Here is a 23940-nt window from a genome sequence, read left to right as displayed (position 1 = left end):
ACACAAAGGGAACTGCAATGAGAGTACAAAGATTATAGGATACTGAAGCATATGGGGTGGAGGGGTGCTCTCCTGAGCTACAGAAGGATTGGTCTGGTGGTTAAGTTAAAACACAAGTCAAGCTTATTAGAGTTGCCCACAGTCAGCAATGATAATCTTCTTGCTGGTCTTGCCATTCCTGGACCCAGAGCAGTCCATGGCCTCCACAATATTCATGCCTTCTTTCACCTTGCCAAAGACCACATGCTTGCCATCCAACCACTCAGTCTTGGCAATGCAGATGAAAAACTGAGAACCGTTTGAGTTGGGTCCAGCATTTGCTATGGACAAGATGCCAGGACCTGTATGCTTCAGAATGAAGTTCTCATCATCAAATTTCTCCCTGTAGATGAACTTGCCGTCAGTGCCATTATGGCATGGGAAGTCACCACCCTGACACATAAACTCTGAAATAATTCTGTGAAAGCAGGAACCCTTATAACCAAATCCTTTCTCTACAGTGCTCAGAGCATCAAAGTTTTCGTTGTTTTTGGAAATTTGTCTGCAAACAGCTTGAAAAAGATGAGGCCCAAGGACTGGCTGTTGATGGTGATGTCAAAGAACACAGTGTAATTGACTATGGTGGGTAGTACTGGGCTCCCGGTGGTGGTGGTGTCTGCAAAGCTAACATTATACTTATTGATGAAATATTGAATGTAAACTGGGCACGTGGCTAATACTTGTAAACTCAACACTTTGGGAGGCCAACACAGGAGGATCCCTTAAGGCCAGGGATTCAAGACCAGCCTGGGCAACATGCGGAGACTCCTATCTCTACAAAAAAATGCAAAAATTAGCCAAGTGTGGTGACATATGCCTGTAGTCCAAGCTACTCAAGAGGCTGAGGCAGGAGGATCACTTGAGCCTAGGATTTTGATGTTACAATGAGATATGACTGTGCCACTACACTCCAGCCTGGGCAACAGAGCAAGATCCTGTCTTAAGAAATAATAATAATAAAGAAATATTAAATTCTTTCACTGTAAGTCTTGAAACAATGCAAGAAAGTTTGCATTTATTACTTATTATTTTACACTGCACTGGAGACACTAGCCAATACCATATGGCAAGGAAAATAAATAAAATACATGTGATTGCAAAGGGAGAAATGAAACTGTATTTACTTGGAGACAACATGAATTGTTACATTAAAAAAAACTTGTTTATAAAAACCTACAAAGTCTACCTGAATAGTTAGATTGTAGGATACAAGGTCAAAATACACAAATTAACCCTATTTCTTTTTTTGAAATTTTAGATATATATATATATATATTTATTATACTTTAAGTTCTAGGGTACATGTGCACAACGTGCAGGTTTGTTACATATGTATACATGTGCCATGTTGGTGTCCTGCACCCAATAATTCGTCATTTACATTAGGTATATCTCCTAATGCTATCCCTCCCCCCTCCCCCTACCCCACAAAAGGCCCCGGTGTGTGATGTTTCCCTTCATGTGTCCAAGTGTTCTCATTGTTCAATTCTCACCTGTGAGTGAGAACATGTGGTGTTTGGTTTTTTGTCCTTGTGATAGTTTGCTGAGAATGATGGTTTCCAGCTTCATCCATGTCCCTACAAAGGACATGAACTCATCATTTTTTATGGCTTCATAGTATTCCATGGTGTATATGTGCCATGTTTTCTTAATCCAGTCTATCATTGCTGAACATTTAGGTTGGTTCCAAGCCTTTGCTATTGTGAATAGTGCTGCAATAAACATACGTGTGCATGTGTCTTTAGAGCAGCATGATTTATAATCCTTTGGGTATATACCCAGTAATGGGATTGCTGGGTCAAATGGTATTTCTAGTTCTAGATCGCTGAGGAATCGCCACACTGTCTTCCACAATGGTTGAACTAGTTTACAGTCCCACCAACAGTGTAAAGTGTTCCTATTTCTCCACATCCTGTCCAGCACCTGTTGTTTCCTGACTTTTTAATGATCGCCATTCTAACTGGTGTGAGATGGTATCTCATTGTGGTTTTGATTTGCATTTCTCTGATGGCGAGTGATGATGAGCGTTTTTTCATGTGTCTGTTGGCTGCATAAATGTCTTCTTTTGAGAAGTGTCTGTTCATATCCTTCACCCACTTGTTGATGGGGTTGTTTGTTTTTTTCTTGTAAATTTGTTTGAGTTATTTGTAGATTCTAGATATTAGCCCTTTGTCAGATGAATAGATTGCAAAAATTTTGTCCCATTCTGTAGGTTGCCTGTTCACTCTGATGGTAGTTTCTTTTGTTGTGCAGAAGCTCTTTAGTTTAATTAGATCCCATTTGTCAATTTTGGCTTTTGTTGCCATTGCTTTTGGTGTTTTAGACATGAAGTCCTTGCCCGTGCCTATGTCCTGAATGGTATTGCCTAGGTTTTCTTCTAGGGGTTTTATGGTTTTAGGTCTAACATTTAAGTCTTTAATCCATCTTGAATTAATTTTTATATAAGGTGTAAAGAAAGGATCCAGTTTCAGCTTTCTACATATAGCTAGCCAGTTTTCCCAGCACCATTTATTAAATAGGGAACCCTTTCCCCATTTCTTGTTTTTGTCAGGTTTGTCAAAGATCAGATGGTTGTAGATGTGTGGTATTATTTCTGAGGGCTCTGTTCTGTTCCATTGGTCTATATCTCTGTTTTGGTACCAGTACCATGCTGTTTTGGTTACTGTAGCCTTGTAGTATAGTTTGAAGTCAGATAGTGTGATGCCTCAAGCTTTGTTCTTTTGGCTTAGGATTGACTTGGCGATGCGGGCTCTTTTTTGGTGCCATATGAACTTTAAAGTGGTTTTTTCCAATTCTGTGAAGAAAGTCGTTGGTAGCTTGGTGGGGATGGCATTGAATCTATAAATTACCTTGGGCAGTATGGCCATTTTCACGATATTGATTCTTCCTACCCATAAGCATGGAATGTTCTTCCATTTGTTTGTGTCCTCTTTTATTTCATTGAGCAGTGGTTTGTAGTTCTCCTTTAAGAGGTCCTTCATGTCCCTTGTAAGTTGGATTCCTAGGTATTTTATTCTCTTTGAAGCAATTGTGAATGAGAGTTCACTCATGATTTGGCTCTCTGTTTGTCTGTTATTGATGTATAAGAATGCTTGTGATTTTTGCACATTGATTTTGTATCCTGAGACTTTGCTGAAGTTGCTTATCGGCTTAAGGAGATTTTGGGCTGAGACGATGGGGTTTTCTAGATATACAATCATGTCATCTGCAAACAGGGACAATTTGAATGTTGTCTTTATTTCTATATACTTGCGGCAAACAATTGGAAAGCATACAGAAGAGAACAACTCAAATTCGTTTTTCTTTCTTTTTAAATTTTCTACCCTGCTAAATGAAAGATTTTCAATAGTACCAAAAAGCATAAAATACTAGAGAATAAATTTAACAAAAGATATGCCAAACCTCTGCAGTAAAACTACATATTTCTGAGAGCTATTAAAGGTGACTTAAATAACTGGGTCAGAATACTAAATATTGTCAAGATGTCAAGTCTACCTAGATTGATTAATAGATTCAATGTCATTCCAGTCAAAATGAAAACAGATTTTATTTGTAGAAATTGACATGTTTACTTTAAAATTTACATGGAAATGCATAATGCATACTGGATAACCAAAACAAATCTTCATTAGAATAAAAAAACAAATACACTATCTGATTTTAAGACCGACTACACAGCTACAGTAATAAATGTGGCATTGTGCTGGCATAAGGATAGGCAAACAGGATCAATACACTAGAGAATCCAGAAATATTTGCACGCATGTATGTTCAATTCAATTTTAATAAAAGACACTGCAGCAGTTTTAACTGGGAAAGAAAAGTTTTCACCAAATCATTTTGTAAAAACTCTATAAATGTGGAGAAAATTACCTTTGATTCCTACCTTATACCATACACAAACATTAATTCAGGATGAATAAAAAACCTAAATGTAGAACTAAAAGTAGAACACTTCTATAAGTAAACATAGCAAGCATAGAAATAAGCATATCTTTGTGAACATGGGGCAGACAAATATTTAGGAAAAAAGCACTACATAAAAGGAAAAACCTCTCTTCGTTAAAAGACATGAATAAGAAAATGGAAGAGCAAGCCCTGACCAGGAGAAAATACTCATAATTCTCTCTCTTTCTCTTTCTCTATATGTACATGTATATGAATATGAATATATATATGAATATGAGGACTTATTTCTAGAATATATAAAAAGATCCTATGACTCATCAGATGTTGAGGAAGATGTGGAGCAACTGAAACTCATACATTTGTGGTAGGAGTGCAAAATGTTACATTTGGAAATCTGCTTGTCATTTTCTTACAAATTTATACATCAGACTGTAATCTAACAATTATACCAGGTATTTATACAAAAGAAATAAAAATACACGTCAACAAAAAGACTTGCACAAGAAAGTTTATGGCAGTCTTATACAGAAAATCTAAAAAATGAGAATCAACACCAATGTCCAGCAACAGGAAAATGGAGAAACAAATTGTGCTATATGAAATACTAATCAGTAATAAAAAGGAATGAACTACCATTAACTGAAACAACACAAATGAATTTAAAAAAGCATTATGTTTAGTGACAGAAACCAGATACAAAGAGTACATACTCTATGATTCCATTTGTATAAAGCTCTAGAACAGACTCTGGATGGAGTAAGGTGGCATGGAAATTAACCATGAAGGGCCAGGAGAGCCTGAGATTATGGAAATGTTTGGCATGGTGGTTAAATGGGTGTATACAATTGTCAAAACTCAATGGAACATATGGAATAGTACATTTTGTTCCATTTAAATTTTGACCTTGAACTCCTGGGCTCAAGTGATCCTCTCGCGTAGCTGGGATTATAGGTGCAAGCCACCATGCCCAGGCCTGATTATCTACTGTTTACTTATTGATGCGTGCAACAACATGGATGTATCTCAAAAATATTACATTGAGCAAAAGAAGCCAGACACCAAAAAGAACATTACATGACTTTATTTATAGGAGGTTTAATTACACACAAAACTGATCTACGTTGATAGAAATCAAAACAGTGGTTGCCTACAGAGGGTGGGGTTTGGCTGCAAGGGAGATTATCTGGGGTGCTGGAAATATCTATATCTTGATCGTGGTATTGGTGACATGGTATAACGTGGTATAAACATGTGTGAAAACTCCTCAAACTGTATACTTATAATCTGTGTATTTTTACTACATGTACATTTTCACTGAATACAAACATTTTTATAAAAAAAGTAACATAAGTTTGCACCCATCCAAAAATGACCTGCTGTGGCAAGGATGTAGGCAAATGAGCATTCACATATCTTCCTGCAGGAAATGAAAACAGTATTAGTCTTTTAAACAAGCGATCTTTCATCTATATCTATTTAGAAAATAATAATTATGTCATCTAGTCTAGCAATCTCCTAAAAATCTACTCACTCCTAGAAATCTACTTCATAGAGGTGAAACCACTAGACTGCAAGGTCATTTAAACAATAATGTTTACTGAGACAGTGTTAGTAACAGCAAAAGAAGTGGGGACCAATGAATGTCCATCGGTTGAGGACAGCTGAATAAATTATGGTACATCTGCCTCCATGGACCGGAATACACTCATTTAAATGATGAAATGGAGTTATACTGGTTTGAGTGAGAAAAAGATATACAGTTGACACTAGAGCAACACAGGTTTGAACTGTGTGGGTCCACTTATATGTTTTATTTTTTTTCAATAGAAGTTACACCAAGGAAGTGCCTTCCTCTCCTGCCTCCCCTTCCACCTCCTCCACCTTCTCCACCTCTGCTACCTCTGAGACAGCAAGGCCAACCCCTCATCTTCCTCTCCTCCTCAGCCTACTTATGAAGACAATGAGGGATGAAGACCTTTATGACGGTTGACTTCTACTTAATGAATAGAATAGTAAATATATTTATCTTCATTATGACTTTCTTAATAACATTTTCTTTTCTTTATTTCTTTATTGTAAGAATACATATATAATCCATATAACATTCAAAATATCTTTTTCTTTTTTCTGGTGGTGGTGATATACATGGATTTTTGACTGTGCAGAGGGTCGGCGTCCCTAGATGCTGAGTTGTTCAAGGGTCAATTGTACATAATAATTTAATTTTTGCAAAACAAAGATAAAAGAATGCCACATATGTGTACGCACATAAATCTTATGTCTGCCTGTTTAGAATTCTGTGGTCGGAAACATATGGCGTTCCTGACATAAATTACCTTAAGGGGGAGCAGTTGTTGATGTGGGGGAGCAGTTGCTGATGTAGTGGAGCGGGAGAAAGAGGAAGAAAGAGAAAGAACAATGCAGTAAGTCTTCACTGAAAGAAAAGCATGCTTTTGATATTACGTTTCTGTACGTCTGCAAAACAAATTTATGTGGTTATATTTGTAAAGACATCTATTAATTATGTTTATTAATGTATTTTGTAAGCATGTTTATTACTAGATACCAAGCAGTATTCTACGTGGTTTCAAATAGTAATTAATTTAATCATTCCAACAGCCCTCTAAGGCAGGTTTGGTTAGTGTCTGTATTTCCAAGATAAGGAAACTGAGGCACAGAAGAGGTTGTCAGTTACAGAGTTGGTAAGCAGCAAGTCAGGGATTTGAGTGCAGGCATTATCGGTCCAGAGTCTATCTTCTTAACTACTGCATTATGCCCCTTCTCTTTTTAATAAAAAGTAAACCAGCCATCTCCACTCTCCACTGCTTTACTCTATCCCGTAGCTTGCCATTGCACTTGGAAGCCAGTTCTAACTCCTCTGGTGGTCTTTAAGGCCCCGTGACATCCAGCCTCTGCCAAGCTCTCTAGACACCCAGCCTCACTGACCTCTGTCTCTTCTTTGATTTGCGTGTTCTGCATCTTGTTCCCTTGCCTTTTTCTCAGGTCACCTTATAACTGGCTCTGTCACATCCTTCAGATCTCAGTGTAATGTCCCTTCCTTGAGGGGGCTTCCCTAACCACCTATCTAAGTAAGTCTCCTTACACCTCTCCTTTCTTTCTCTTTTTTTCTTTTTCTTTTGAGACGGAGTCTCGCTCTGTCACCCAGGCTGGAGTGCAGTGGCACGATCTCGGCTCACTGCAACCTCCACCTCCTGGGCTTAAGTGATCCTTGAGCCTTAGCCGCCTGAGTAGCAGGGATGACAGGCAAGCAACACCACGCCCAGCTATTTTTTTATTTTTTGTAGAGACGGGGTTTTGCTATGTTGCTTAGGCTGGTCTCAAACTCTTGAACTCAAGTGACCTGCCCACCTCAGCCTCCCAAAGTGTTGGGATTACAGGCATGAACCACCACACCCGGCCTCCCCTATACCTATCATAACAAACTCTTCGTCTTCTTCATACTACTGAATGCAGCCTGTACTTATTTGTGTTATTTGCTTACTGTGTATCTATCTCCTCTGTGCAGTATAAGCCCCAGGGGGCAGGGTCTTTTTAAGTCTTGGCCTCCATTGTATCCCCAGCACTTGCCACAGTGCTTGGTTAATAGCGGGTATAGAAGAAATTTTTTTAAAATAAATAAATACATGAAAGAAAGGCAATACTGAAAGGTGAGGAAGGGTTTGGTTCTGAAATCAGACAGACCAGAGTTTGACTCAATCCTCTAAGATTGGCAGACTTGTGAAACCTCTTGAAACATGTATTGTCATCTGTGAAAGGGAGATAATAATAGTATCTACCCCATAGAGTTGTTGCGAGGATTAAACGAGATAAATTATCTACCATGCACATCGTAAGCCCTAATGCATCATAGCTGCGATTATTACAGCCATCAGTACCATCATGCTGAGGCTGCTTCACAGGCCATTGTCCAGCCCGTGGGGTGACAGAGCTTGGATCAGATCCTACCACTTTTCCAATCAGCTTAGGCTTGGCAGGTAGGATTTGGGGAATAACTTCTAGCTAAGCCTGTGTGTGGAGCAGGCACATGATTGTCATGCCCGTAATAGTGTTGAAAACCAGGAACATTTTCTAGGGAGCCACTTTTTCCTCCTCCCTTGCTTTTCCTAGCCTTCTTTCAGTTCCCTTCCCTTTCTTGGTATTGCTTTTAATACAGCCTGAATTAAGCCAGTCCTCTGCTTAGCTCCCTTTCTGCCATTGGAAAGCATCTTTGGGAGTGTAAGGGATTCTGTTCCTTCAGTTGATAGAGCATGCTTCACAGAGACAGGTATTTGAGGTTGTGTTAAGATAGGTTAACCAGACTTTGAAGGAAACACACAGTGGCTTAATCATAGCACAGAGATGATAACCTCATGGTTTTCTCTTCTTCCTGGGTCTCAGGAAGCGACGGCTACTCCACCCTTCCCAGTGGTTGCTGGCAGAAAACATTGATGTCGATTAGTATATAGGGTATATACAGAGAGTGATGGAAAAGAAAATGCAAATAGGAGCTAAGATATTTTCACAGTGGAAAACAACTGGAAACTGGAAAATAAGAGAGGATGGCCTCAGGAGGTCTTGAATGCCTTATGTTTATTCAAGGTGAGGGGCAGAAGCTATTGGTTCTCTCGAGATTAGCCAGAGAAGACTTCCTGGAAAAGTACCGAATTATCCAGTTGGCCGTGGGTGCCAACTCCTAGAGTCTTCCTGCCTCCTGCTTTTTTGAACTTATTTTGTAGTTGTCTGAGCATATTGTCTTGTATATGTGATGCTGTCCTCTTTTCCAGGAATGACTTTTCTATTCTGTGTTCCCTTAACTGCCTTAGGAAGTCCTATAACTTTTCTGCGACTAACCTCAGTACCTAGCACAGTGTCTGACACATTATAGTCATTTCCTAAATGTTTGCTGAATGAATGATGGATATCCAGAAAGAAAAAAAAGTTAAATGTTGGGTGCATACAAATCTCTGGAATTAACTATCCCGAAAGATGTGGGTGTGTTGGCTCGCACCTGTAATCCCAGCGCTTTAGGAAGCTGTGGTGGGAGGATTGCTTGAGGCCAGGACTTCCAGACCAGCTTGGGCAACAGCTAGACCTTGTCTTTACAAACAATAAAACAATTAGCTGTGCTTGGTGGCATGCACCTGTAATCCCATTTACTCGGGGGGCTGAAAGAGGAAGGATTACTTGAGCCCAAGAGTTTGAGGCTGCAATGAACTATGATTGTGCTACTGCACTCTAGCCTGTGCAACAGAGAAGACTCTATCTCTTAAAAAAATTATCCCAGAAGATTATATAAGTTAACTAAGGAAATATGTCAAAAGAAAGGCTAGACACAGTCTTGGGGGATAGTGGCATCCTGGGTGACAGAGGAGAGCTTGAGTTGGCAGGGGTTTGAGGGGATAGGAAACTGGAGGTTGTGTCCTGCACAGAGAGTCTGGTAGAGGGAAAGTAAACAGGCTCTGATATCCAGCACTCCTTTTACTAGCTTAAGCTAAGTAAAGATTAAGCTTAGGTTAAGCTGTACTCATCATTCAGTGGTGGCTGAAAGTGGCACCTGAAAAAGCTCTTGGGCTTGCCTCAGAGGGACATCTTTAAAAGGAGCACCAATTGTTATCTTTTCTGAGATGGTTTCAGTGAAGTCAAGGTTGAATGGAAGGACATATACTGACCACTAAATCTCTTACAACTCTGTTTTTATCTGATGGTAGGATTTAAAATTTACATGTACTGAATATTCATATATGCAGTCAGTCTTAGGTTATCCCAGGGCAGAGTGCATATATTGATTGGGTTAGTGGCCCATCACAATCATTTTTGATTTCAAGCTCTTGCTAAGATAATTACAGACTCTGTAATTAATCCCTTTGTTGAAATTATTACTGTCAGTGATTATTCTGACATGGAGTTAATGCAAGGATGCTTTTCTCTTGCAAAGCAGTGTTTCCCTTCTCCTTTCCACTGATTGGCATTTCAAGAAGAAAGAAGGCAAGCAACACCTTTATGTATTAGTCTGAAGAGACTGCTGTTTAGGAGAAGCACATGGCACAGTGGAAAGGAGACAGACTAGGTGTCTGTCATTCATTTAACAGTTATTGAGCTCAATAACTCAATAACTGTTAAATAATATTAGCAATAATAACTATTGAGTTCAATAACTCAAAAAGTATAATAAGTACAGGCTAGGTGCCTTAGGTTCAAATCCTAGCTCAGTCATTTACTAGCTATGTGACCTAGGGTGACTGATCATCCCAGTTTGCCCAGGACTGTCCTGGTTTTAGCACTGAAAGTCCTGCAGTCTGGGAACTCCCTCAATCCTGGACAAACTGGGACAGTTGATCGCCCCAGTTAGTCACTTGCACTTATCTATAAAATACGGAAATTTCTTATTTTTTATATCGTGAGTTTGGTGTGAGGGTCAAATGAGATAATGTGAAAGAATTTTGTAAATTATAAACTGCTATATAGACATAAAATACATTCCGTTTGTCTTGTTTTCTTGTCTCAGGTACATGTAGCAAAAAGCTTGGCTATAGAACTGAATTTGATACTAGGGCTAAGGCAGGCACTGAGGGATGGGGGACCCCTGGACTCCTCAGGCTCTGGGAAAGTTTCCATCTGACTGCAAAGTTTGGGGCCTGAGGGGACAGCATATTGCATCAGAATCCAGCAGGCAAATTGTAAAGAGATCCATACAAGCTGGCAGTGGGCTTCTGGTATGTTCTCAAAGCACAGTTGTCTGCAAGTAGGCACCCGGGCAATAGCCATAGGCCTGACAACTTAGGAATCTCTTTGGGAGGGGATTGGCAAGAGCAGCCCAGGTGTTCTAGCAGAGGGACCTGGAGTATTGGGACAATACCTGTAACAGCATGAACAGGACCAAAACAGGCACCAAGGCAGAGCCCTGTTACCAGACCAAGACCCAAGGCTGAGGATGGATCCTTAGTCAAGATGACTCAAAGCTGGGCCCCAGAATGTGAGGCTGAGGCTGGAGGTAGGAAGAAGTGTCTGTGAGAGGAAGATGGGGTAAGAAAAGTAGATTTTACAACTCGGCTGCAGAGAGATCTTAGCTGCATGGTTTTACTATCTTTTTACAGTTTGATATTCCAGAAGAGCTGATTACACACTCCCAACTCTTTGTATCACTTTTTAAAAACTGTCTTCTCATTACTTTTCTGTTTATTTTAAAAATGATATTCAGCACATTTTTTTTCAAAGAATTCACACCATGTGCCACATCTGGGGAACAGTGAACAAACACCTCCCATGTGCTAGGTCATGAGCTCACATCGCTGTGAGGCAGGTATTATTTCTCCCATTTTATACGCAGGGAAATAAGGTTCAGAGGAGTCAGCTAACTAACATAAGTTTACCCAGTAAGTCATGAAGTTAGGATTTGAACTCAGTTCTGACTTATGCAAAAACCTACGGTCCTGGATCCATTCAGGGATCCAGCTTCTCAGTTGGAGTCCTCAAAGAATGAGTGAGATAATGCATCACTCATTCAGGTTATCACCCTGTCCACAGTTGGGTTACTTGTTTTTCTTATAAGCATGTATTGTCTCCCTCATTTACCGAACCCACCATGATTATAAACTTCTCATTTGGATCCAAATCATCATCAATCCAGAAAGTCCTTGGAGTCAGTGCCACTTACAGTGCTGGTCTGCAGACTGTTACCGTTTCACAAAGATAAGGGACTTGGGCCAGAATGTAAATCAAATACTTCACTAAGCACACTGTGTAGTATGACTGACTTATTTTCCCCCCTAAAGCAAGACTTTTTATGATGAAGCAATAAGTGCCTGCCTTGACTTTACATTCTGGCACAAGTTCTTTATCTCATAACAGATCAGGAAAAACAGTTGGAGGACAGACATTGGTCCAGAAGTTGGCATTTGCCCAAGGACAACACTTTTGAGTAACGCTGCTGAAGTTAACATCCCCTCTCCTTCTTACCCCTTGCTGTCATCAACTGTGGATAATTGTACCAGCCTCTCAGATGGTCTCTCTGCTTCCAGTATTTCTCCTCTAATGTATTCTCCGCTCTGTTGCCAGAGAAATCTTTCTTAAATGCAAACTTGTTTGTGATACTTGCGTACTTAAAACCCTTCAATGGCCCCCACTTTCTCCTAGATAAAGTCCAAACTCCTTCACGGGGGGCCTGGCTTTGCTGATCCTCGCCAGCTTTATTTCCTTCTAGGTTCCAGTTTTGCTGAGTCCCGAGTAGTTGCATACGTGAGCCACGTTCTCACATCACGACTTTGTATGTGCTGTTCTGCAGTCCCTGTTGCTCTCTGGCCCTCTTCTCTCCCTCCTCGCCCCGTCTCACACACAGGCATTCTCTTGGCCTGGCTAATCTCTACTGATCCTTTAAACAAGAACTTCCAAGGGATATGAGAATATAGGTGGGATTTGTAAGATTTTATTGTTTCAGATTTAGAAGTTGGATAGGTGGAGAGGAGCGGGGAAGACCATGCAGTAGGGATTAGGGAGCAGAATTATGGAGATCATTTAGAAGGCTGTTGCCAGACCTGTGGTGAAAATTGCCTGGGAGTGAGGCAAGGAAAATAAGGATGTGGTGTGGAGAAAAGCTTCCCCCTAAAGCAGTATTGGTGGCCCCTGGCAATCAATCACAGGTGGAGTGATTGATTCTGAGCAAAAAGGTAATGCAACATGGTAAACAGAGACAGTTCCTACAGACACACTTTTCTGGGGTGCTTTGGCAGTGGCCAAAGGCCTTGGAAGACTTGGAAGAAGGACTTCCCACTTTGGCTGCTGAAGTACTCCTGTCTCTGAAGGGCTTGAAAGCACTACTATTAAGCAAGGAATGGCTACTGCTAGCCTGGGAAAATGGTGGTGGGCTTGGCAAGTTGCAGGAGGCAATTAAATTGTATCCATCCCCTCCTCCCACACGCTCTGAGTTTGGAGGCTGTGGACCGCAAGGATGTCAGCTCTAAAAACATTTGACAGCCCTGGGGAGAGTCTCTGGTTCTTCCTTATCCATGACAGGCAAGGCAGACCACAGGTCACAGTTTCTCCCTGGCCTCTGTTAGCCTCTGATAAGCAAAACCTTCGGTGGGGAGAAATTGTTCTACTTTTTTACTTACTCAGATATAGTGAAATGTGTGCTTTTTCCCACTTCTGGGAAGCTAAGATTTATTAGAATCTGCAAATTGCCTCCTTCAAGTAAACATTATATAAAAGGGTCCTAGTTTCCTAGTGGGAGTTTAGTTTGTAGGCTAGTTCTACAAAGAGATAAATAGGGGTTTGTCCATTGTGTGCTCTCCAAATGCTCTATAAAGATTAACTCATTAATCCTCAGCCTCCTTGTGAGGATTGTTATCCTTCTTTTTCAGCCGTGGAATTGGGACGAAGTGCTGCACGGAGAGGCCTTGCCCAAGGCTACGCAGCTGGTAGACTGGGAAATCAGGCCGTTGCCGGCCGCCTTGCAGGCAGCTTTCCCTGTGAGGAAGGAGGTGCCTCGGGCCTCTGAAGAGGTAGCTGGGATAGCCTGAAATGAGCTGCTGAAAGCCCACGCTTCAGAAAGACAAAAAGCAAGCAAAACACACTGATGTGGTTGACACTCGCTGAGGATGTGCGATAACACAGACAGTGCCCAGGTTGAAGTGGGCCTTCCAGAGTTCCGTGGCAGCCGTGAAAGGAAAGTTAAATGAATAATGGCAATAACATTGTAAAGGAATGCTTCAGTACCTGAAATGTAAAGTGCATGAATGGTTACCAAGATTTGTCGTATTGTTATACTATTGCCTTATGTTTGTATGGTGCTTTCCAGTTCTGAAAGTGCTTTCACATGTTGAATGATTTGCTCACAATGGTTTTTCAAAGCAAATAGGTAGATATGGGTGGAATGACGTCTCCCCCTTCCCAAATTCATGTGTTGAAACTCTAAGCCCCAGTACTTCAGAATGTGACTGTATTGGGACACAAGACCTTTAAAGACTTGAACAAGCTAAAATGAGGCCCTTAGCGTGGCCCTAATTCAATCTGACCAGTCCTTAGAAGAAGAGGAAATGAGAACACACAGATAGACAGCAGGGGTGCCAACATAACAGAGGAAAGGCCACGTGAAGACACAGCAAGGAGGTGGCCGTCTGCAAGCCAAGGAGAGAGGAGAAACCAAACCCGCTGACACCTTGATCTTGGACTTCCAGCTTCCAGAGCTGCAAGAAATAAATTTCTGTTGTTTAGACCACTCAATCTGTCATCTTTTGTTATGGCAGCCCTAGCAAACTAATATAGTAGACCATTTTGGAACACCTTTAAACATGTTAGAAATACTCATTTCTAACTGGAAAATATTAGTCACATAACAATTAGTTACATAACTTCCATACTGTCTCAGTAATAATAATATTAAAGATGACTCACACCTACTGAGCCTTCACTGTGTGCTAGACACCATGTAAATGTCCTACTTCATTTAATCCTCATAAAATGCCTCCAAATAAACAAATAGGGAAGAAGAAATAGCTCTTCCTTACAGTAGAATTTCAGTTGATACATGTAGAAGGAATCAGAAAAATAGAAGATTAATGTTTGGCAAATGCCATAGTAGTAATTGCTGTAGGCAAGCCCCATGGATAGATACTATAATTAGTTGGTGAAAGTATGAGAAATAGAATATTTGTATAGTCTCAAAGTATCTCCCTAAAAGATATTTACTAATTACAAAGGGAAAAAATAGTAAGCTTAACAGTGGAGAAACCCAACATACATCACTTTAACCAAGTGGTCAAGAATAACCTCATCAATAATAGGACATACCAAGATCATGTACCTCCAGATATGATGCACTGAGAAGGGCACAATATCCTATTTGTGCTATTCTTGCCCAAAATGCATAACTTCAATCTATTCATGAGAAAACCTGGGGGACATTTTGAAAATAACTGGCCTGGATTTTCCAAAACTATCACTGATTGAAGAAGATGAAGAAGATATAATAGCTAAATGCAATATGAGATCCTGGATTGGATCAAAAAAAAGAAATCTGTGGGAAAACTGGTGAAATTCAAACAAGGTCTGTAGATTTGGTTAATATTGTTGTATCAATGTCTATTTCCTGGTTTTGATAATTGCATTACATTTATGTAAGATACTAATATTTCAATAAACTGGGTGAAGTGTATATAGAAACTACAATTTTTGCAACTTTACTGTAAGTCTAAAGTTATTTCAAAGTAGAATTTCTTAAAAAAACCTTCATGTTCTAATGAGTGTACAGTTTCCGTTATGCAAGATGAATAAGTTTTAGAGATCTGCTGTGCAACATTAATGTATTGTGCAATTATAAATTTGTCAAGAGGGCAGAGCTCATGGTAAGTACTCTTACCACAGTAAAAAACAAACAAATAAAAATCCCTTTTAACTAGGTGCTATTAATATTTTCTCAAGTAAGTTGGCTTACTCAGGGTGAGACAACTTGTTAAGGGTGGAGCAAAGCTATGTACTCAGGCTGTCTGACTCTAGAGCTTATCCTGTACCCTATGATATATCCTCTTAGTACTTTTAGGAGACAGTGGAATTGTTAGCTTAGTTTTAATTTTTCATAGACTTGTATTCCTTTAGTCCTATGTTATAAAAAGCTTTTTCTAAATCATCCTGCCTCCCTTTAGTCCATGTGGAGGAGATGCTGGCAGAGTTGTTGAGTCAGAAGAAATACAAGCATGAGTAGGACACTGTACTGGAAACCATTGCACACACAAAGAAGTAGCCGACTTCTCTGCTCTCCTCAGGAACTTACAAAGAGCTGAGACAGACAAAAGACAACTAACAATACAGAGCAGAAAACAAGCACCAACAAAGTAGTAGAGGCTCTGTGTGCCATGGGATGTTAGAGGAGAGAGGCCTGGTATAAGCTTCCTGATGGAAGGAGGAGGTGACATTTGACCTGAGCCTTCAGGAATGAGAAAGATTGCCAAAAAAAAAAAAAAAAAAAAGAAAAAGAAAAAAGGAAAACCATGGGGAAGAACATTGTAGATAGATAGAGAAATTGCAGCCATCGGAGGTCTGTTGCCTTGCCACCTGTTGCCCCTCATGTGCAGCAAGTCAATAGATGGAGACATGGGGTTGCAGCAGAGAACGAGGTTTAATAACAGGACCACCAAATGAGGACATTGGAAGGAACCTCAAATCCACCTCCTAAAGGAATTTGTGGCTAGGGGTTATAGAGGTTTGGGAGTAGGCTGAAATTTGGAGATCATTGATTGATCAAAGAGTGGAGGGTGAAGTCAGGGCAAGGAGATGAAGAAGCTGTATTTTCATGCCAATTCCATTCCTCCTCAGTGGGGGTCTTCAAACTGGTTAGCATCAGCTATTTTGCTGGAATTTGGGATCTGAAAAACATCTTAAACAGTTCCTAAACAAAAGCCTTATGATTCTAATGTCAGAGATCCTGTCTACAGGAGCAGTGGAGATGCAAATCAATTCTTAAAGTCTTATGATCCTAATGCCAGAAATACTATCTAGGCTGGGCTGAGAGACTGAGGCAGGAGGATCGCCTGAACCCAGAAGTTTGAGACCAGCCTGGGCAACGTGGCAAGACCTTAATTCTACAATTAAAAAAAAAATTAGATGAGCATGGTGGCATGCACCTGTAGTCCCAGTTACCCTGGAGGCTAAGGTGGGAGGGATCACTTGAGCCCAGGAGGTCAAGGCTGCAGCAAGCTGCAATTGTGTCACTGCATTCCAGCCTGGGTGACAGAGTAAGACCCTGTCTCAAAAAAATAAATTAATAAATTAATAATAATAATAAAAAAAGAAATCCTATCTATAGGAACGATGGGGATGCCAATGATCAATATCTAGTGCTACGTTATTTTCAGCAACAAGAAAATGGATCAAATTACAGCTTGATTAATATTTTATTACACCTATATTTCTGTCCAGAACCCAGCATGCAATTCTTGTCGACCCTGTGAGGACAGTTCCAAAATGACTTAGGGAAAAATAAATGGAGGGCCGAGCATGGTGGCTCATGCCTGTAATCCCAGCATTTTGGGAGGCCGAGGTAGGTGGATGATCTGAGGTCAGGAGTTCGAGACCAGCCTGGCCAAGATGGCGAAACCCTGTCTCTACTAAAAGTACAAAAATTAGCTGGGGGTGGTGGCGGGCTCCTATAATCCCAGCTACTCAGGAGGCTGAGGCAGGAGAATTGCTTGAACCCAGGAGGCGAAGGTTGCAGTGAGCCGAGGTTGCGCTACTGCTCTCCAGCCTGGGGGACAGGAGATTCCATCTGAAAAAAAAAAAAAAAAGCATGCACATGCACCTGTAGTCGCAGCTACACAGGAGGCTGAGGGAGGAGAATCTCTAGAAACCTGCGGGCAGAGGTTGCAGTGAGCCGAGATCATGCCACTGCACTCCAGCCTGGGTGACAGAGTGAGACTCTGTCTCCAAAATAAATAAATGGAGGTGGAAAAGCCCAAGAGAGTTGACCAGACCAGCTAGACTGCAATGCACAGTCACTGTGTATTTCAGACAAAGATATTCTAGCAGGGATCCCAATCTCAAATGCCTTCCAGGGCCATACACATGTGTGGGGCATGGAATAAGATATTGAAGAATGATGGGAGTTCTGGCAAATTAGAGAGGGCTTGCCAAAAAGCATTACAGATTAAAACAAAACAACAAAACCAAATACTACCCTAGACAAATACATTGCTGACCAGATTCTGCCCAAAGGCTGTTGATTTGAGCCTACTTGTGACATAAACTAAAACATTCTTAGCTGTTACAATGGTAGCATAACTTATCAAACGAATGAATTATTTGGAGCTTTGTACTAAGACTGTGTATTCAGATATGCAGTCAGTTGTGTGATATTAATTCATTGTTTCACTTTCTAAGGGTTCTAGGCCAGCAGCAGCATTGTTGTTAGGACATTACTGCCACCTAGTGGTCATTAGGGCTGTGCCAGCACCAAAGAAATCTGTGTATGGAGCTTTCATCTTCCAAATGTTTGTCTTTTGACGCATGCCACAAAACACTCAAATAAGCTACATAAACCTTTTTATACTGCAGTGGTAAACAGCTCACAAGTGGTGAGGACTGTTGCTGTTGTATAATTAATGTTGTGACTGGGAGGCTTGTGTTTACTTAGTTGGTGTCTGGTCCGTACATTTTTTTCTGCCACTGTTGTGTGTTTGTACTAATGCTATCTCTTTGGCATAGGTATAGAAGTTCATCAAGTATCTGAGAGGCTGTGTTGAAAGGATTAAATGTTTGAGGGGGCAAAGAAAAAAAACACTGGAGAAATAATCAGATTTTGATGTATATGTTAGCTGTGTGACTTTGAACAAGTCACTGGGTCTCTCTCTATATCAGTTCTGGCTGCTCAAAAATGTGGGGTTGGACCAGATGTGGTGGCTTACCCCTATAATCCCAGCACTTTGGGAGGCCAAGGAGGGAGGATTGCTTGAGGCCAGGAGTTCGAGACCAGGCTTGGCAACATAGTGAGACCTGTCGTTACAAAAAATAAGAAAACAAAAATGTGGGAGTAAATGGTTTAGCAGTTCTCCACCAAACCCCATGCTGGGGAGGCATTGTCTGAGGAACATCATGGGTTTAGAAATCTTCATGGATCTTTGTCTGGGTGTGAGGGCTTGGGATGAGGGGAAGAGGTTGAAAAGGAAGGTCCAGACTGTTTTAACCAGAACAGGCCCCACTATAAAAGTTAATTCAAAAAATTTTATTTTTGAATAGGTAATCCATGTAAGTGATTCAAAATTCAAGAGGTAGAAAAGAGCACATAGCAAAAAGTCTCCTCACTAATCTGCCCCACATTAGAGGAAACCAATGTCACAATCTATTATCTATGTTTTTGGAGATATCCCCCATATTGCCCCACCTCTTTCTTTTATTAACACAAATAATAACATCATACACAGTTCTATAGTGCTTCTTTTTATCTATTTATATATTGCAGTTTCATATAACATTTCACTTATTCTTCAGTATGCTCAGACATAGATATATAAAATTTGACTAGATGCTCTAGAAATCTCTTTTGTAAGGGCATTGACTCTTTTTTACTTTTACTCTTTTAAAAGTTTTTAGAGACAGGGTCTCACTTTGTCACCCAGGCTGTAGTGCAGCGGTGCGATCATAGCTCACTGCAGCCTTGACCTCCTGGGCTCAAGAGATCCTTCTGCTTCCAGAGTTGCTGGGATTATAGGCATGAGGCACCATGCTTGGCAGCATTGACTCTTAAGCTCACATTTTTAATCTAATATAAAATAAATGATCCATAAATTTGTAGCTATGCAGAGACAAAAACCATTTGTCTTGGTGTCAGACCTCTGAGAGACAGGAAGAGAGTGAGCCCTAGGAGAAGGCCTCTTTCAGTATTTTCAGCTACAAGGCTTGTTTGACTGCTGTTAACCATAATCCATAATCATGACCCACAGTAAGCAAAGCATGGGGGAGCACAACAGCACAGAAGCTGCTCCATAGGCTGAGAACAATGGCTCACACCTGTAATTCCAGTACTTGGAAGACTGAGGCAAGAGGATCGGTTGGCCTAGGAGTTTGAGGCCAGCCTGGGCAACATAGCAAGACCTCATCTTTATTTTAAAATAAATAAATAAATAAATATGAAAGAAACTGCTCAGGCACAGTGCTGGATGTATCCACAGCTGTAAACCAATTTGAAGGTTTGGGAAGGATAGAGTAAGAAGGTGAGGAGCAATCACTTTAGAAATCTTGTTACATTTTAAGTTAAGTAGAGATAGACTGCTTCTTCCACAGATTTCTCTATTGGATTCTTTCTTTCTTTCTTTCTTTCTTTCTTTCTTTCTTTCTTTCTTTCTTTCTTTCTTTCTTTAAACAGGATCAAATTTCCCTTAGAACAGCGACTCTCAACCCTAATTGCACGTTTGAATCATCTGGGAGCTTTCAGAAACTCCCACAGTCAGAGCCCCATCTGTAGGATTCTGATTTAATTTGTTTGGGGGGTGAGGCTTAGCACCTGGCATTTTTGGAAAGCTCCGTAGATGATTCTAGATGCAGCCAGGTGACAACAGAGTTGTAGCTTCCGAGTGACTGGCTAGTGATGCAGTTCCTTTCTGCTCTACTGGGTGGTTGTCTCCAGGCAAATGGCCCAGATTCCTTCTCTGCTTCCTTCCTTTAACCTTCCCTTTTTGCCTTCTTTTTATTGCATGATCACTATCTGTCTTGGATTGTTGCTTGTTTTGATGTTTATCAGTCTCCGGAGCATACAGATCCCCCTCAGGTAGTCTGAGCTGGAAACTGTCAACTCCTACCCTTTGCAGTTTCTCTCAGATTCAGCTACTAAACATGTCACCTGAGGGCTGTGGTTCATAAGTTCTAGGTCGGAGGTTCTTAGACTAGCAGCATCAGCACCACCTCAGAAGTTCTTAGAAAATCAAATTCTCAGCCCATCTCAGGTCTAATTTAGCTCACTAAATTAGAAACTTTGTGGGTGGGACTAAGGGTATTCTATTGGTAGCCTTGAACCACAAGCCTGTAGCATTTGGAATTAGTTGTGCTGTCATGGGTGCTTTATCTTGAGGCTTTGGTATGCATGTTGGGCACCCAGAGGCTGAACAAGTTGCAACCTTCCTTCAGTGCCCCCACCATTTCCATCTTATCTTGGTGCTAGAGATAAATTGGGCTTCTTTCTGATTTCTCTCCTTTGCACCTGAGCACTCCACGATGCTAGGTCCTTCCCAAACTCAGTCCATGCACCCCTACCCCCACCATCTTCATCCCCTGTAACTCCTGATCCTAGGAGAGACCTCTCCAATTCCCCCAAGCCAGAAACAGATTTTCCCAAGGGGAGTGCCTGGAAGACTTTATGTTTATACTTAGTAACTTCATTTGCCAGACTGCCCAGCAGGACTAAGCCCCTTCCTCCTTTGTGGCTTTGCTGATGACTCTGCTCTGAAGCCTGATGACTTAACTAATTGGTGCTAAATTTTCCTGTACTGAGACATGATTTTATCAGCTGTAATTATCAAGCAATGGGACCTGATTTGGTTTTAAGCAGTCCTAGAACTTAAGCACCTCAGTGAATGTTGTCCTTCAAAGTAGTTATCAGGGGAAGCCACCCACTTATTCTAACAAGGCTGTCATTGTTGAAAATCTGACTGAAAACGCTCTCCTGGGTCTGATGCAATCCAGAGTCTGATGTTTGTGCTCCTGCCTGATCGGGTTGCATCTTCCACCACCATCTCCCACGTGCCCATTGCTTTAACCACACAGCAGTTTCCTATTTCCTGAACTTACCCTGCACTTTCACATCTCCATGACTTTGTTATTCTTATTCAGCTTGGATTGCTCTTTTTATGCCTTTCTTTCCTTATTAAAATTCTGTTTTTCCTCCAATGGCCAACTAAGATGCTACTTTTCCTATGATGCTTTACCTTATCCTTCAAATCAAAAAGATGGCTTGCTTTCTTCTCACATGTCATAGTATTTCACTTTTGCTGGTAATGAAGCATGTTTGCTTGAGTAAGTATTCCCTTCTAATGTACGCTTCTTGACAGTGTCCAACACAGTAAGAGGTTGACAGCTGTCTATGAAGAGCCTCCATAAGGAACCAAGTGAGGAAATCAATTTATTTAGTTTATGTATTTATTGAGTTTACCTATTTAGTTTATTTATCACTCTGTCACCCAGGCTGGATGGCACAATTATAGCTCACTGTAGCCTCAACCTCCTGGGCTCTAGGGATCTGCCTGCCTCAGCCTCCTAAGTAGCTGGGACCACAGGCACATGTCACCATACTGGGCTATGGTTTTTTGTTTGTTTGTTTTTGTTTGTTTTTTGTTTGTTTGTTTGTTTTGCAATGGAGTCTTGTTCTGTTGCCTAGGATGGAGTGCAGTGGTACCATCTCGGTTCACCGCAACCTCCACCTCCTGGATTCAAGCAATTCTCCTGCCTCAGCAGGACAATTGTAATCCCAAGTAGCTGGGATTACAGCCGCCCATCACCACACTCAGCTAATTTTTGTATTTTTAGTAGAGAGGGGGTTTCACCATGTTGGCCAGGCTGGTCTCGAACTCCTGACCTCAGGTGATCCGCCCACCTCGGCCTCTCAGAGTGCTGGGATTACAGGAGTGAGCCACTGCACCCGGCCTACTGGGCTAATTTTTAAAGTTTCTTTGTAGATACAAGGTCTTGCTTGTAGATACAAGGTCAAGCCCAGGCTGGTCTTGAGCTCCTGGTCTCAAGCGATCCTCCCACCTTGACCTCCCAAAGTGTTGGGATTATAGGCATAAGCCACCATGTCCAGTTTATTTAGTTTATTATTTAAAAATGGTATTATACCGTGCCTGATCACTACTTTAATCACCGTAATTAGGAACAAAGGACTTTAAGCTATTTCACACAATCATTCATCTTAAAGGATAAAGATTCAATGAATTTTAGGAATAAAGAAAAAATGTGTCAGGCGTGATGGCTCACACCTATAATCCCAGCACTTCGGCAAGCTGAGGTGGGAGGTTTGCTTGAGCCATGGCGGGGTGGAGGTTGCAGTGAGCCGAGATCATACCACTTCACTCCAGCCTGGAAGACACTGTCTCAAAAAAAAAAAAAAAAAAAAAAGTTAAAGAAATGATATATCCCTAAGCACTAGCAGCTGGGACTAAGTATATAACCTCCCAGTAAAATACTTTGAAGGGGGGCAGTGTGACTTTTCTTTGTTAAAGGCCCTTCCTGTTGCTAGAAGCATATCCTCTGTGATATTAATGTATTTTCAAAAGGGCTTTGAGCTCCTGCAGCAGAAAAAAGTGCTACAAAGTCTAGCAGCATCTCAGAAAATTGGGATAGATGGCCTCAGGTTTCTCTACGTCAGTGCATCTCTGTGGTTTCAATTTTTTGACCACCAAAAGGAGGAATTGGATTTGATGAACCCAGTGGTTGCAGTGGCTCTGGGAAAGCAATGTGGTTGAAATTTTATGCTTCAGTTGGAAGGGAGCACCCAATGCCATGCTCAGGACTTTTCATTGTGGTATTTGGTCTACTTTTCTTTTTTTGCTGTGGGTCTTATTTTACTAATGCTTCATGAGAACATTTCATTGCCCTATTTATCTTCCCAGAATCTAAACTGGTCTTGAGTCATATTTGGTGTGCTCTGATTTCCAGGCGAGTCTACGCACCACAGACTTGCCTTTCTGCGGTGGTGAAGAATCCCCCTGATGACTGTGGTACCCCACATTGTAACCTTCTAACTCCTCCCCCATCTGTGACACACTATTTCCTGCCTTAGTGCCCTCCCCCTATTTTCCCTATAATGTAACAATTTTCCCTAAATTGTCCCCTCTTTATTGGAAAGTTTCTTTCTCTTTCCATTGATTCCAGGATTGTTTCAAAATCAGCTTCTTCCAGGAATACTTCTCTGATAAATTCTGGCCTATTTTAGCTGGGCATGGTGCATCATTCCTGTAATCCTAGCACTTTGGGAGGCCGAGGCAAGTGGATCACTGGAGGTCAGGAGTTTGAGACCAGCCTGGCTAACATGGTGAAACCCCGTCTCTACTAAAAATACAAAAAATAGCTGGATGTGGTGGTGGGCACCTGTAATCCCAGCTACTTGGGAGGCTGAGGCAGGAGAATCTCTTGAACCTGGGAGATGAAGGTAGCAGTGAGATGAGATTATGCCACTGCACTAGAGCCTGGGTGACAGAATGAGACCCCGTCTCAAGAAAAAAAAAAATTCTAGCATATTTAATTTTTATTGTCTGAGAATTTATACATTAAGCCTAGAAGTTTCATTATAGAATTTCTTTTGTTGTAACAGTTGTGAAGCTATTTTGTCTTATCAGACATATTATCAGGTAAAGAGATGAATTAAGATCTAATTCCTTGTGTCACATGAGCACCTCCCCTGCCCAACACCTTTTAGGCTGACGTAACAAATCCTTGGGAGTTCAGGATTATTATTTTTTTCTTTTTTTGAGACAGAGTCTCACTCTGTTGCCCAGGCTAGAGTGCAGTGGCGGGATCTCA

The 23940-nt window shown here is 41.1% G+C and overlaps 1 pseudogene; it reads right to left on the bottom strand.

The window, feature by feature from the left end:
• Positions 1-126: 126 nt before the first annotated feature.
• Positions 127-10713, bottom strand: LOC117979840 (peptidyl-prolyl cis-trans isomerase A-like; annotated as a pseudogene).
• Between the last annotated feature and the right edge of the window lie 13227 nt (positions 10714-23940).

Source organism: Pan paniscus, chromosome 1, assembly GCF_029289425.2.
Source record: "Pan paniscus chromosome 1, NHGRI_mPanPan1-v2.0_pri, whole genome shotgun sequence".
Lineage (NCBI taxonomy): Eukaryota > Metazoa > Chordata > Mammalia > Primates > Hominidae > Pan > Pan paniscus.
This window is presented reverse-complemented; position numbering and strand designations above follow the sequence as displayed.